The sequence below is a fragment of the Rhinolophus ferrumequinum genome, chromosome X, assembly GCF_004115265.2.
Source record: "Rhinolophus ferrumequinum isolate MPI-CBG mRhiFer1 chromosome X, mRhiFer1_v1.p, whole genome shotgun sequence".
Taxonomy (NCBI): Eukaryota; Metazoa; Chordata; class Mammalia; order Chiroptera; family Rhinolophidae; genus Rhinolophus; species Rhinolophus ferrumequinum.
The window spans coordinates 36,853,284-36,866,553 of NC_046284.1; positions in this window are offsets into that span (position 1 = coordinate 36,853,284).

Sequence of the window (13,270 nt, forward strand, 5' to 3'; positions counted from 1 at the left end):
ATGTAAATGGACTGAACTCACCAATAAAGGGCACAGAGTAGCAGATTGGATCAAACAACTAAACCCAACCATATGCTGCCTGCAAGAGACACATCTCAGTCACAAGGACAGGAGTAGACTCAAAGTGAAAGGGTGGAAATTGACACCCCAAGCAAATGGTATCCAGAAAAAATCAGGTGTAGCCATACTGATATTAGATGAAACAGACTTCAGGGTGAAAAAGGTAACAAGAGACAAAGATGGACATTTCATAATGGTAAAGGGGACTACACAACAAGAAGACATAACAGTAATCAATATTTATGCCCCCAATCAGGAAGCACTGAAACATACCAAGCAACTACTAACAGAACTAAAGGGAGAAATTGACCAAAACACAATTATACTCGGGGACCTAAAAACATCATTGACAGCTATGGATAGATCATCCAAAAAGAAAATAAATAATTAAATAGCAGCCCTACATGACATATTAGATGAAACGGACATAATTGACATATATAGAGCACTTCATCCTAGAACATCAGACTATATATTTTTTTCTAGTGTACATGTAACACTCTCAAGGGTAGACCATATATTGGGACATAAAACTATTCTCAGCAAATTTAAGAAGATTGAAATCATACCAAGCATATTCTCTGATCACAAGGCTTTGAAATTGGATATCAACTGCAAAAAGAAAGCAGGGAAAAACACAAATATTTGAGATTAAACAACACACTTTTAAAGAACGACCGGGTCAAAGAAGAAATTAGAGGAGAGATTAAAATATACAGAGAAACAAATGACAATGAAAATACATCCTACCAAAATTTTGGGGATGCAGCAAAAGCAGTTTTAAGAGGGAAATTTATATTATTACAGGCCTATCTCAAGAAACAAGAAAAATCCCAAATAAATAACCTCACGTTATACCTTAAAGAACTAGCAAAAGAAGAACTAATGAAACCCAAGGCCAGCAGAAAAAAGGAAATAATAAAAATCAGACCAGAACTAAATGAAATAGAGAACAAAAAGACAATAGAAAAAATTAATGTGACAAAGAGCTGGTTCTTTGAAAAGATTAACCAAATTGACAAACTCTTGGCTAGGCTCCCTAAGATAAACAGAGAGAAGACACTAATAAACAAAATCAGAAATGAAAAGGGGGAAGTTATCACGGATGCCGCAGAAATACAAAGGATCATCCAAGAATACTATGAAGGACTATATGCCACCAAATTCAATAACCTAGAAGAAATGGACATGTTCCTAGAAACATAGCCTTCCTAGGCTGAACCAAGAAGAATTGGAAAATCTAAACAGACTGATCACTGGTAACGAAATTGAATCAGTCATCCAAAACCTTCCCAAAAGCAAAAGTCCGGACCAGATGGCTTCACTAGTGAATTCTACCAAACCTTCAAAGAGGATCTAATACCAATCCTGCTCAAACTCTTCCGAAAAATTGAAGAAGAGACAGTACTCCCTCACTCATTTTATGAGGTCAACATTACCATGATACCAAAACCTGGTAAGAACAACACAAAAAAAGAGAACTACAGACCAATATCTCTGATAAATACAGATGCAAAAATCCTAAACAAAATTCTAGCAAATCGAATGCAACAATGCATTAAAAAGATTATTCATCACGACCAAGTGGGGTTCATCCCCAGGGCACAAGGATAGTTCAACATCCGCAAATACATCCCTGTGATACATCACATAAACAAAATAAAGGACAAAAATCATATGATTATACCAATTGATGCAGAGCAAGCATTTGACAAGATACAACATCCATTTATGATTAAAACCCTTAATAAAATAAGTATAGAAGGAAAATACCTTAACATAAGAATGGCCATCTATGACAAACCCTTAGCTAATCTTATAATTAACGGTGAAAAACTGAAGCCCTTTGCTCTATTTCAGGAACACGACAGGGCTCTCCTCTATCACCTCTGCTTTTCTACATAGTGTTGGAAGTCCTTGTCAGAGCAATCAGGCAAGAGAAAGAAATAAAAGGCATCCAAATTGGGAATGAAGAAGTTAAATTGTCACTCTTCGCAGATGACATGATGCTATATATAGAAAACCCTAAAGACTCCACCAAAAAGCTATTAGAGACAATCAACGAATACAGTAAAGTTGCCAGCTACAAAATCAACGTACAAAAGTCCATTGCATTCCTATGTATTAACAATGAAATTTCAGACAAAGAAATACAAGAAACATTTCCCTTTGCAATTGCAGCAAAAAGAATAAAATACCTAGGACTAAACTTAACCAAGGATTCGAAAGAGCTATATGCTGAAAACTATAAGACAGTTTTGAAAGAAATTGAAGAAGACACAAAGAAATGGAAAGACATTCCATGCTCATGGATTGAAAGAATCAACATATTTAAAATGGCCATATTACCCAAAGCAATATACAGATTTAATGCAATCCCTATCAAAATCCCAATGGCATTTTTTAAAGAATAGAACAAAAAATCATCAGATTTGTTTGGAATCACAAAAGACCCTGAATAGCCAAAGCAATCTTAAGAAAAAAGAACAATGCTGGAGGTATCACACTCCCTGACTTTAGCTTGTACTACAAGGCAACAATAATCAAAACAGCATGGTATTGGCAGAAAAACAGACACATTGACCAATGGAATAGAATTGAGAACTCAGATATAAAACCACATAAATATGGACAGACAATTTTTGGCAAACAAGAAAAAACATACAATGGAGAAAAGACAGCCTCTTCAATAAATGATGCTGGCAGAATTGGAAAGCCACTTACGTGCAGAAGAACGAAACTGGACTGCTATCTGTCACCATGTTACAAAATTAATTCAAAATGGATCAAAGACTTAAGCATAAGACCTGAAACAATAAACTGCATAGAAGGAAACATAGGTACTAAACTTGTGGATCTTGCGTTCAAACAGCATTTTATGAATTTGACCCCAAAGGCAAGGGAAGTAAAAGCTAAAATAAATGAATGGGACTCTATCAAACTTAAAAGCTTCTGCACAGCAAAAGAAACCATCGACAAAATAAAGAGGCAACCAACTGAATGGGAGATTTTTGCAAACAGTGCCTCCAATAAGGGGCTAAATCCAAAATATACAAGGAACTCATGCAATTCAACAACAAAAAAACAAACAACCCAATTGAAAAATGGGCAGAGGACCTGAAGAGACATTTCTCCAAAGAGGACATACAAATGGCAAATAGACATATGAAAAAATGCTCCACATCACTAATCATCAGAGAAATGCAAATTAAAACCACCATGAGATTTCACCTCACCCCAGTTAGAATGGCTATCATCAACAAGACAAATATTAACAAGTGTTGGAGAGGCTGTGGAGAAAAAGGAACCCTCATACACTGTTGGTGGGAATGCAGACTGGTGCAGCCGTTATGAAAGGCAGTGTGGGGGTTCCTCAAATAATTACGAATAGTATTACCATATGACCCAGCAATCCCTCTCCTGGGTATCTATCGAAAAAATCTGAAAATATTTATAGATAAAGACATGTGTGCTCCAACGTTCATTGCAGCTTTATTTAAGGTGGCCAAGACATGGAAAAAACCAAAATGTCCTTCGATAGATGAATGGATAAAGAAGTTGTGGTATATATACACAATGGAATACTATTCGGCAGTAAGAGAAGATGAAATAGGAACATTTGTGACAATATGGATGGATCTTGAGAGTATAATGCTAAGCAAAATAAGTCAAACAGAAAAAGCAGAGAACCATATGATTTCACTGATATGTGGTATATAAAACAAAACCAACAAAAGAACAAGACAAGCAAAGGAGAAAGAAAAACTCATAGACACGGACAATAGTGGTTACCAGAGGGTAAGGGGGATAGGGGGTGATAGATGAGGGTAAAGCGGATCAAATATATGGTGATGGAAGGAGAACTGACTCTGGGTGGTTACTACACAATGGGATTTATAGATGATGCGATACAGAATTGTACACCTGAAATCTATGTAAGTTTACTAACAATTTTCACCCCAATAAACTTTAATTAAAAAAAACATTATAAAGTATCTTTTCATACTTTGTTTTACCTTCACAAGATTTTTGTGAACAAGACATGGTAAAAACCTAAGTGTTCATCAATGGATGAGTGGATAAAGATATTACGTATAAATATATTTCAAGCCATGAGAAAGAAAGAAATCTTGTCATTTGAGATAATGACTGTGACTCAGTAAAAGAAAAGTACATAGTCTACCATCACACAGCTAATGTGGGCAGAACCAGCTGAATTAAGCTTTCTTGAAGCTAAAAAGCCCAGTGACCTTCCCCCAAATCGGGCCATGCCTCCATGGCAATATGCAACAAGACGAGAAACAAACAAACAAAGAAACAAAAATGGTTCATACTCTTTCGCTTATATATTTCAAACCTGGAATGTTATCTTAAGAAAATAATTTAAAAAGTAAAAGCCGTATGTACAAAGATGTTCATTCATTCATTCATTTAAATGGTATCTGTTGATCACTCATTTTGTGGCAGGAAACAACTTTAAGCAAATTATAAGATATGAACGTAGATGTTAAAATAGAAAATGTGATAAAATGTTTGAAAGTATTTCTGAAATAATGTTAAATGGAAAAACTGGATATCGAAAGTAAGTGTTCACTGAGCGAGGTCCAAGAGCTGAATTGAGTCAGAAAATTTATGTGATTGGGGAAAATTTCTAATAAGAAACTTCTCCATGAAAAACCTACTGCACGACTTTTGTGGCACCAGGCTGTACACTTGCATCAGTTGTCCACGAAAGCCAACTTTGCAAACGTGGAACCTCTCCCAGTCCCCTTATGGATTGGGCATGCACTTTAGTTCTTCACAGAATAACACACCCTCCTCCCACCCCCACCCATCTCCATCGCCTTCTGGCTGTGATGATGCTCAGCACCAATTTGCCCAGGAGCAGGCTGTTTCTTGAATGGAAAGTGAGGGAGTGCACAGCACACCAGCAGGTTTAGGCGGCCAGTGAAGTCGGAGCGGCTCCTCCAGAATTCCAGTCCAGCCCAGACAAAGGAGTCATTTTCACTTACACAATCGCTACACTGACCCTTTCTTTGCAGGAATTAAGTCGTTTGTGCATTTGGAGCTTCGGGGACATTCGGCTTCCATTTACCACTCCTCTTCACAATCTGTGACTTTGCAGCAGCCTGTGAATGGCTACAACCCAGAGTATCAAGGCAGAACTCTAGTGGGGAGTGGGCGGTCAATGGGGAGAAGGGGGTGCAGGGGAATATAGTATAGTCTGTGTTCATTTGAATTTGTAGCCCCTTTCCAATTATAGCCTTAATTGTTTAAGAGATAGCAAGACTAAAAAAAAAAACATAGCTTTTATTCTCTCATCTGTTTTTGAAAGGACTTGCCTGAACTATGTACTGTAAAAATTAAATTAAAATTCTCCTCCTGAATACTTCTTAGTCAATACAGTCTTGACACACTACTAGGGCATTGGCTTTGTCAGTCCCTCTAACATCTAGCTTGACAGGCTTCATTCCCTGGTGAAAAGTTGCTCCTGCTTTTATAGGAAAGAGTTTGAAATTAGGCCACTACATGTATGGAAAATTTCCCGGGCTCCTGGGTCAATTGTAATTTCACATTAGAAAAAAATCCTCCCATAAATAGACAATTGTTTCTTGTTTTACCTCACTACGAGCAGCTCCGTAGCTATGTTTGCCAACAGGTAGAAATGTATCTGGAGCTTGGGGTGTTCTGATAACCAAAAGATGCTCAGGATGCAATGGATTGATGTGATCATTCCAGGATATTTTTTAGTTAAAGACTGTGTGTGTGTGTGTGTGTGTGTGTGTGTGAGAGAGAGAGAGAGAGAGAGAGAGAAAATAGGCAATAATGCAAAGCATAGCTCATGACTTGGATGGAGAACTGGGGTTGCTCTGCTGTCCACCAGGCCCCGAGGATGTTGGACAACTATGCTAGAGACTAATGCTGAGTGCAATGATGCTCATCCTCAGAATGTGAGAGGGACTGAGAACAAGGAAGCTCTAAACTTTGGCCAACAACCCAGATCCCAAAGCATAGCTGATTATGGCTCCTGTTGTCACAGATTCCAAATAAAATTAAACAACTATCATTTCATATCTATGGGTGAAAGGGGAGAAAAGGAGGAAAAAAACAGTGGATACTAGTTAAGTAATGTATAGCCTTTCGCCTTGCATTACTTAACTCCAATTTACTGGCATTCTTTGTTTGCAGCCTTTAGGGTATAACTGATATTCAAAGAAAAATGTGTTGCTCATTTACTAGTTTTTTAGGGATAAGTAGACATTTAAAATATGGAACTCTGGCATTTGATGCACTCAGACCTTCTTTTCTAAAATAATAAATTTATTGGGGGTGATAATGGTTAGTAAAATTACATAGGTTTCAAGTGTACAATTCTATAATACATCATCTGTATATCACATCGTGTGTTTCTCACCCAGGGTCAGTTCTCCTTCCACCTATTGACCATCTATTGACCGTCTTTACCCTCTACTACCATCGATAGATGATTGGATAAAGAAGATGTGGTATATATACACAATGGAATATTATTCTGCCATTAGAAAAGATGAAATACTACCATTTGCGACAACATGGGTGGATCTTGAGATTATTGTGCTAAGCAAAATCAGATAGAAAAAGTCGAGAAACATACGACTTCAGTCATACGTGGGATATAAAACTGAAGGCAACAAAGGAACAAGACAAACAAACAAAGAAACAAAAACTCATAGGCCTTCTTTTGTTTTTAATTTCACTTTAAACATGAAATAACTGGACTTCCTCTGAAGGCAGGTCTGTGAAATTGTATGAAACATTCCAAAAAGTACTTCCATATAAATATATATATATATATATATATATATATATATACACACACACACATACATATATATATATATATATATATATATATATATATATATATATATATACACATAATATACATATATAATATACAGCCAAATAAGCCATACCGATACATTGAAAAACTAAAAGATAGACGGGCACTTCAAAAATTTTGGATTCAGGGCCGGCCTAGTGGCTCAGGCGGTTGGAGCTCCATGCTCCTAACTCCGAAGGCTGCCGGTTCGATTCCCACATGGGCCAGTGGGCTCTCAACCACAAGGTTGCCAGTTCAACTCCTCGAGTCCCACAAGGGATGGTGGGCTGCGCCCCCTGCAACTAGCAACAGCAACGGCAACTGGACCTGGAGCTGAGCCGCACCCTTCACAGCTAAGACTGAAAGGACAACAACTTGAAGCTGAACGTCACCCTCTACAACTAAGATTGAAAGGACAACAACTTGACTTGGGAAAAAAAGTCCTAGAAGTACACACTGTTCCCCAATAAAGTCCTGTTCCCTTTCCCCAATAAAATTTTAAAAAATAAAAATAAAAATACAAAGAGGATAGTTTATTAAAAAAAAGTTTTTGGATTGAAACTCACAGAAATTCGGACCATATTCATGCTGTGCTTTTGTCTTGCTTTTTAAAGTGCAAGACTTCCAGATTCTGGTAATACTGTATTTAGAGACTGCTTACTATTTACCCAGGGGAAAGGAGATCACCTTTTCTTTTAAAAAGAACAGCTTAATCTATGGTTAACTTTTTTCTTATTGCATTGTATACATCTTATGTGTTACATATGACCTTAAATTCTATGACAGAATAAACGAATACATGAATGAATCAAATAAAAAAAGGGAAACAATGTAGAGAAAAGAGAATCCATTTAAATGGTGCAGGTAGAAGAAAACACAAAAAGAAGTCCCTCATAAATAGCCAATAGTTTAATCTGCTTCATTTCATTCAGAAACATTGCATGAGGCTATATTAAAGCAAGTCCTTAATTCAACAGAATATGCAAGAAATAATTTAGCACCTTGCAATATTTCTGTCTGATTCCCTCTTGCAGTTGAGGTTTTGCTGTGACAAGGTAGGTCTATGGAACTCAGGCAACATCCTTGCAAATTTCTTCTGGTTAGAATGACGAAATAGAACCTGGATGTTTCTTGGGGTGTTGGGACTGGGGACTGGGCCAGAGACAATCACGTTTTGAGACCCTCTCCCTGTCTTAACTTTCCCTCCTTCCTTGTGAGTATTTCAATCCCAGTGAAATCCCTTAAGGTGACCACTGAGTTAAAAGAAGGGTATGCCAGAGAGAAAAAGAGAAAAGACAACTCTGTTGCTTGACCTTGTGATGAGGGCTGTGGAAGGAGACTTAAGGAACTCACTTGCATATGAAACTGAGTTCTGTTTCTTTCCCTTCTCTGTAACTTTTGTTTTATAAAACCCAGCTTACCACCCAGCTCCTTACACCCCAGCAACAGCTCTGTGCCTAGCCAGTCATTGACATGGATTTCTTTCTTCCCCTAGGTGTCCACAACTTCTTTTTCCACTTCTGACTTCAAAATATACTTTGCTTCACTCCTTTTTCTAGTGTTCAAGGGGAATAGGACAGAGACTCTTCCATGGTCTCTAGCTTTCCTTCATTTCCCCCACTCCCTACCCCCAAACCAAGATTCTTGGGCCTGAAACAGAAAATCATATTCCAACTCTGCAGTTCTCATACAGGCCCTAGTTTTGTCTGAGGAGTGAGCTTTGGAGGGAGTAAGGTGTACCAACATGCTATCCATGCCTGAATACCACCTTTTGAATCACTTGTGTCCCCTTGCTTGTGAAACACAAAAGAATGTGCTTCCAGAAATTCTTTTGTATTCCTATTGGCATAATAAAGGTTTCCAAACTATTAGCCTGATTTCCGAAAAAAAAAAAAATAATTCAACACATGTGCGTAGCAGGCTGTTGTTCATGAGTTGAGCTGACAGGTGGCAGACTCGGCTTTGCAAATAGATTGGAGTAAATGATGGCTGTCCCTGTGGAATCACACTCAGCCATCTGTGAGATTAGTAGAAGCCGCATAACTCTCTCAAGATTCCAGTGTTTGGTGTGCAGGAGTGAACACCAGGATACCGCATGCCTGGGGTAAGAAGGTGGCTTAGTGCTGAGGCTGAGTAAGAAATGTGAGTGAGGCTGAGTGAGTCAACAGCACTTTGAAGGAAAGAGTTTTTTGCAGGATGGAGGTGGTAAGTGTTGAAGAGCTAAACCTGGGTGTGCACTGCCCATACCCAGGTGACTCTGGGCCCAGGGGAGGGCATGGCCACCTAGAGACTGGCCTTCTCCGGGATGACCTCTGCATGCTTTCTTTTGCAGGCCACCCCACTACCCTGAGCTTGTGTTCCCTCATCTGTAATATGAAGGGAATGGACTGGATGATCGCAAAAGTCCCCTGCAGTGCAGCGAGACCACTGTGGTTTCTTCCTCTAACCCAGGTATCTTCCAGAAAAAAAAGAGGTACTGTGCTTGGACGAGCAGCATGAAATGACGAGACTGGTTCTCTATCATTGCCAACCTTTTACTACGACACCCATGAACATTTGTCTCACTTGCCAAATAAAGATATCACTGTGTGAGGGTTCCACAAAGGAGAATGAGAACATGCCTGTTAAGAAAGATGATCTGGAGTGACGTCATAGGAATGGCGGCAGTAGGGCGCACTTTTTAAGTTCTCCTATGGATTTGTCACAAACGGGACATATAACCCATCAAAGGACTCTGGGCTCATCACGCAGAACAGCTAAATGACTTGTACAAGGATTACTTGCAGGCAGGCAAATTGGGCGAGCAGGGGAAGAGGGAAGGGAGCGGAGGGGAGACGCGGGGAGACGCCGCCCGCATCTGTGGCTGCAGGGACGCGGTCCGCCTTTCCAGCAGTGGAAACCTGGTCCGCACCTGTGGTTGTGGGGACGCGGCCGCACCCTCGGTTGTGGAGACTCGGTCCGCATCTACGGTGGCGGTAGAAACACGGCCGGCATCCACAGCTGTAGAGAGGCAGGACATCCCAGGACGAAACAGAGAGCACAGAAGCCAGGAGGTGGGCTCTTTCCCTGCGTCCCACAGCTGATCTCTCCAGCCGAGGGGGCAGCATATCCAGCATTTGAGGCAATAACCTCAGCTGGGACCTCCAGTTGGGCCCCAGGCCAGACAAAGGACACAAACTCCATACCTGGGCCCCAACCCCCTCCCCCCTTCCAATCCTGCCCCCGCCCTTCCAGAGACTTAAACTGGCCCCTGAACTGAGGAGTAGTGTCAGATGACAGAGGAGCCATAGTGCTCAGGCTCTGGGAAGACTGGCAGGCAGCTCTGACCCAGGGAAGAGGCTGGGAAGAGTGTGATTTTTGCTGGGCTAGGAGAGAAGAGACTCCTCTAACCCCAGCCCCCACCCTTTCTGGCCTGCCTAGGGTGGGGCAAATACAACTGCGGAGGCACTCCCAGGGATCAGCAGTAAGCAGCAGAGGCAGCTCCCGGCTTTCAGCAGCTCAGAAATCTCCCGCCCGCCACACACACACACACACACACACACACACACACACACACACCACACACACACATACATGGGAGAAGTGCCCTAAGACTCAGGAGAACTGGAGACAGGGCTGGTGGTGCTACTCTCAGTGTGCATATGTGCAGGCAAGGGCAGAAACTGCACTGACTTTGTAAAAACTACCATCCAGACCCCTCAGCCCCACGCATATGAATCTGCAGTCCCAACGTCACTCTGGGCACCAGGTGACTGGCTCTGCCTGCGCAATACGCAGGGGACTCTTTGATACAGCAGAGGACAACCTGGAGATTACTTGGTGGGCTTAAGCCAAGACTGGTGCTGCTTTTTGTTTTGTTTTGTCTTTATATCTTTGATATCTTTGCCTGTGTTGAGTGGGGGTTGTCAGTTGGTTTTACATGTGAAGGTATTTGATTTTTTCTTTGTTGTTGTCATTGTTGTTGTGCGTGGTGGTTTGCTTTGTTCTGAAATTGCCCTACCAAGGCCCAGCTTAAGAGGCACAAGATTCAACATATCCAGAGGCCAACTCCAGACCAAACCAGAGTACTACCGGGTGTGACCTACAAGTGACACACCCAGAGGGAATTCTCTACAGGCACAAGAGCCCATAGAGGCCAAACCACATTTAAGTGGTCAACCCTCACGCAGCAGAACACACTGCGGTGGGCAGAGCCAAGTCTCACAACGAGTCAGCCTAGGAGTTAACCCCACTTACTTATAAGCAAAAAGCAATTAAAGATCTTCTTGAACGGGACAGTGTGCACAACACAAGAGTCACCTTTGGAGCACACGCAGAGGAGAAGAACGACGTGGTGCAAGTCAAATATAAAGGACACATACTACAGAAGATAACCCAGCAAGAACTAAGGACTCTAGCATTCATAGCATTGCAGGCCTACCTAAAGAAAGAAGAAACATTACTAATCAACAGTTTATCTTCACAGTTAAGGGATCTGGAAAAAGAATAGCAAATTAAGCCCAAAGGGAGCACAAGGAAGGAGATGATAAAGATCAGAGGGGAAATAAATGAAATAGAAACCAGAAAAACAATACAAAAGATCAATGAATCCAAGAGTTGGTTCTTAGAGAAGATAAACAAAATTGACAAACCTTTAGCCAGACTCATTAAAAAAAAGAGAGAGAGGACCCAAATTAATAAAATCAGAAATGAAAGAGGAGAAGTGACAACAGACACCACAGAAATACAAAAAAAATTAAGAAATTACTATGAGCAACTATATGCCAACAAATTTGACAATCTGGAAGAAATGGACAATTTTCTAGAGGCTTACAACCTTCCAAGGCTAACTCAAGAAGAAACAGAAAACCTGAATAGACTGATTACCACCACAGAAATTGAATCAGTAGTCAACAATCTCCCAACAAACAAAAGCTCTGGACCAGATGGCTTTACAGGTGAATTTTACAAAACGTTCAAAAAAGAATTATCACCTATTCTCCTCAAGCTCTTCCAAAAAATCCAGAAGGAGGGAAGACTCCCAAACACCTTTTACGAAACCACTATCACCCTGATCCCAAAATCAGACAAAGACACCACAAAGAAAGAAAACTACAGGCCGATATCGCTAATGAACATAGATGCAAAAACCCTCAACAAAATATTAGCGAACAGAATTCAGCAATACATTAAAAAGATCATACACCATGATCAAGTGGGATTCATCCCTGGTACGCAAGGGTGGTTCAACATCCGCAAATCAATTAATGTGATACACCACATTAACAAAATGAAAAATAAAAATCACATGATCATATCAATAGATGCAGAAAAAGCATTTGATGAAATCCAGCAGCCATTTATGATAAAAACCCTTAAGAAAGTGGGAATAGAGGGATCATATCTCAACATAATAAAGGCCATATATGATAAACCCACAGCTAACATCATACTCAACGAGGAAAAGCTAAAACCATTCCCCCTAAGATCAGGAACAAGGCAAGGTTGCCCACTATCTCTGCTTCTATTCAACATAGTGCTGGAAGTTCTAGCCACAGCAATCAGACAAGAAAAAGAAATAAAAGGTATCCAAATTGGTAAGGAGGAAGTAAAATTGTCCTTATATGCAGATGATATGATACTATATAGAGAGAACCCTAAAGACTCCACCAAGAAACTATTAGAGCTGATAGATGAATTTAGTAAAGTAGAAGGATACAAAATTAATAATTAGAAATCAGTTGCATTTTTATATATCAATAATAAAATATCAGAAGGAGATATTAAGAAAACAATCCCATTTACAATTGCTTCAAAGACTATAGAATACCTGGGAATAAGTTTAACCAAAGAAGTAAAAGATCTGTACTCAGAAAATTATAAGACACTGAAGAGAGAAATTAAAGAAGATATAGATCGATGGAAACACATACCCATGCCGATTTTCTTTTCTTTTGGAGGCAAATACCACTTTTATACAACTTATGGTTTTCTTTGGTCACCTTTTGATCCCATGACCTACAAATTAGTCACCACTGCCTGGGAGAATGAAAAGTATTTGAAATTAACATAGCTACGAATTTACCTAAAATGAGGGCCATCCACCCCCCACCAGACAAATTCCACAAAACTCACCTCTTCAAAATCGTACCACCAAAATGGAAAAACAAAATCCTCAGATGTTAGAAATTCCTCAAGAGAATGTTCACTTATTCATTTAATAGATTCATCATGTTGAATTTTTGTAGTATCTAAAAGGCCTATTTTGACTGTATGTAATTCTTCTCTAATCTTTTCACCCTTCTCAGGTCAATATTAACAATTTTGCTTGTTTGTTTCATTCCTTAGACAAACTTCCAAAGCTTGCAA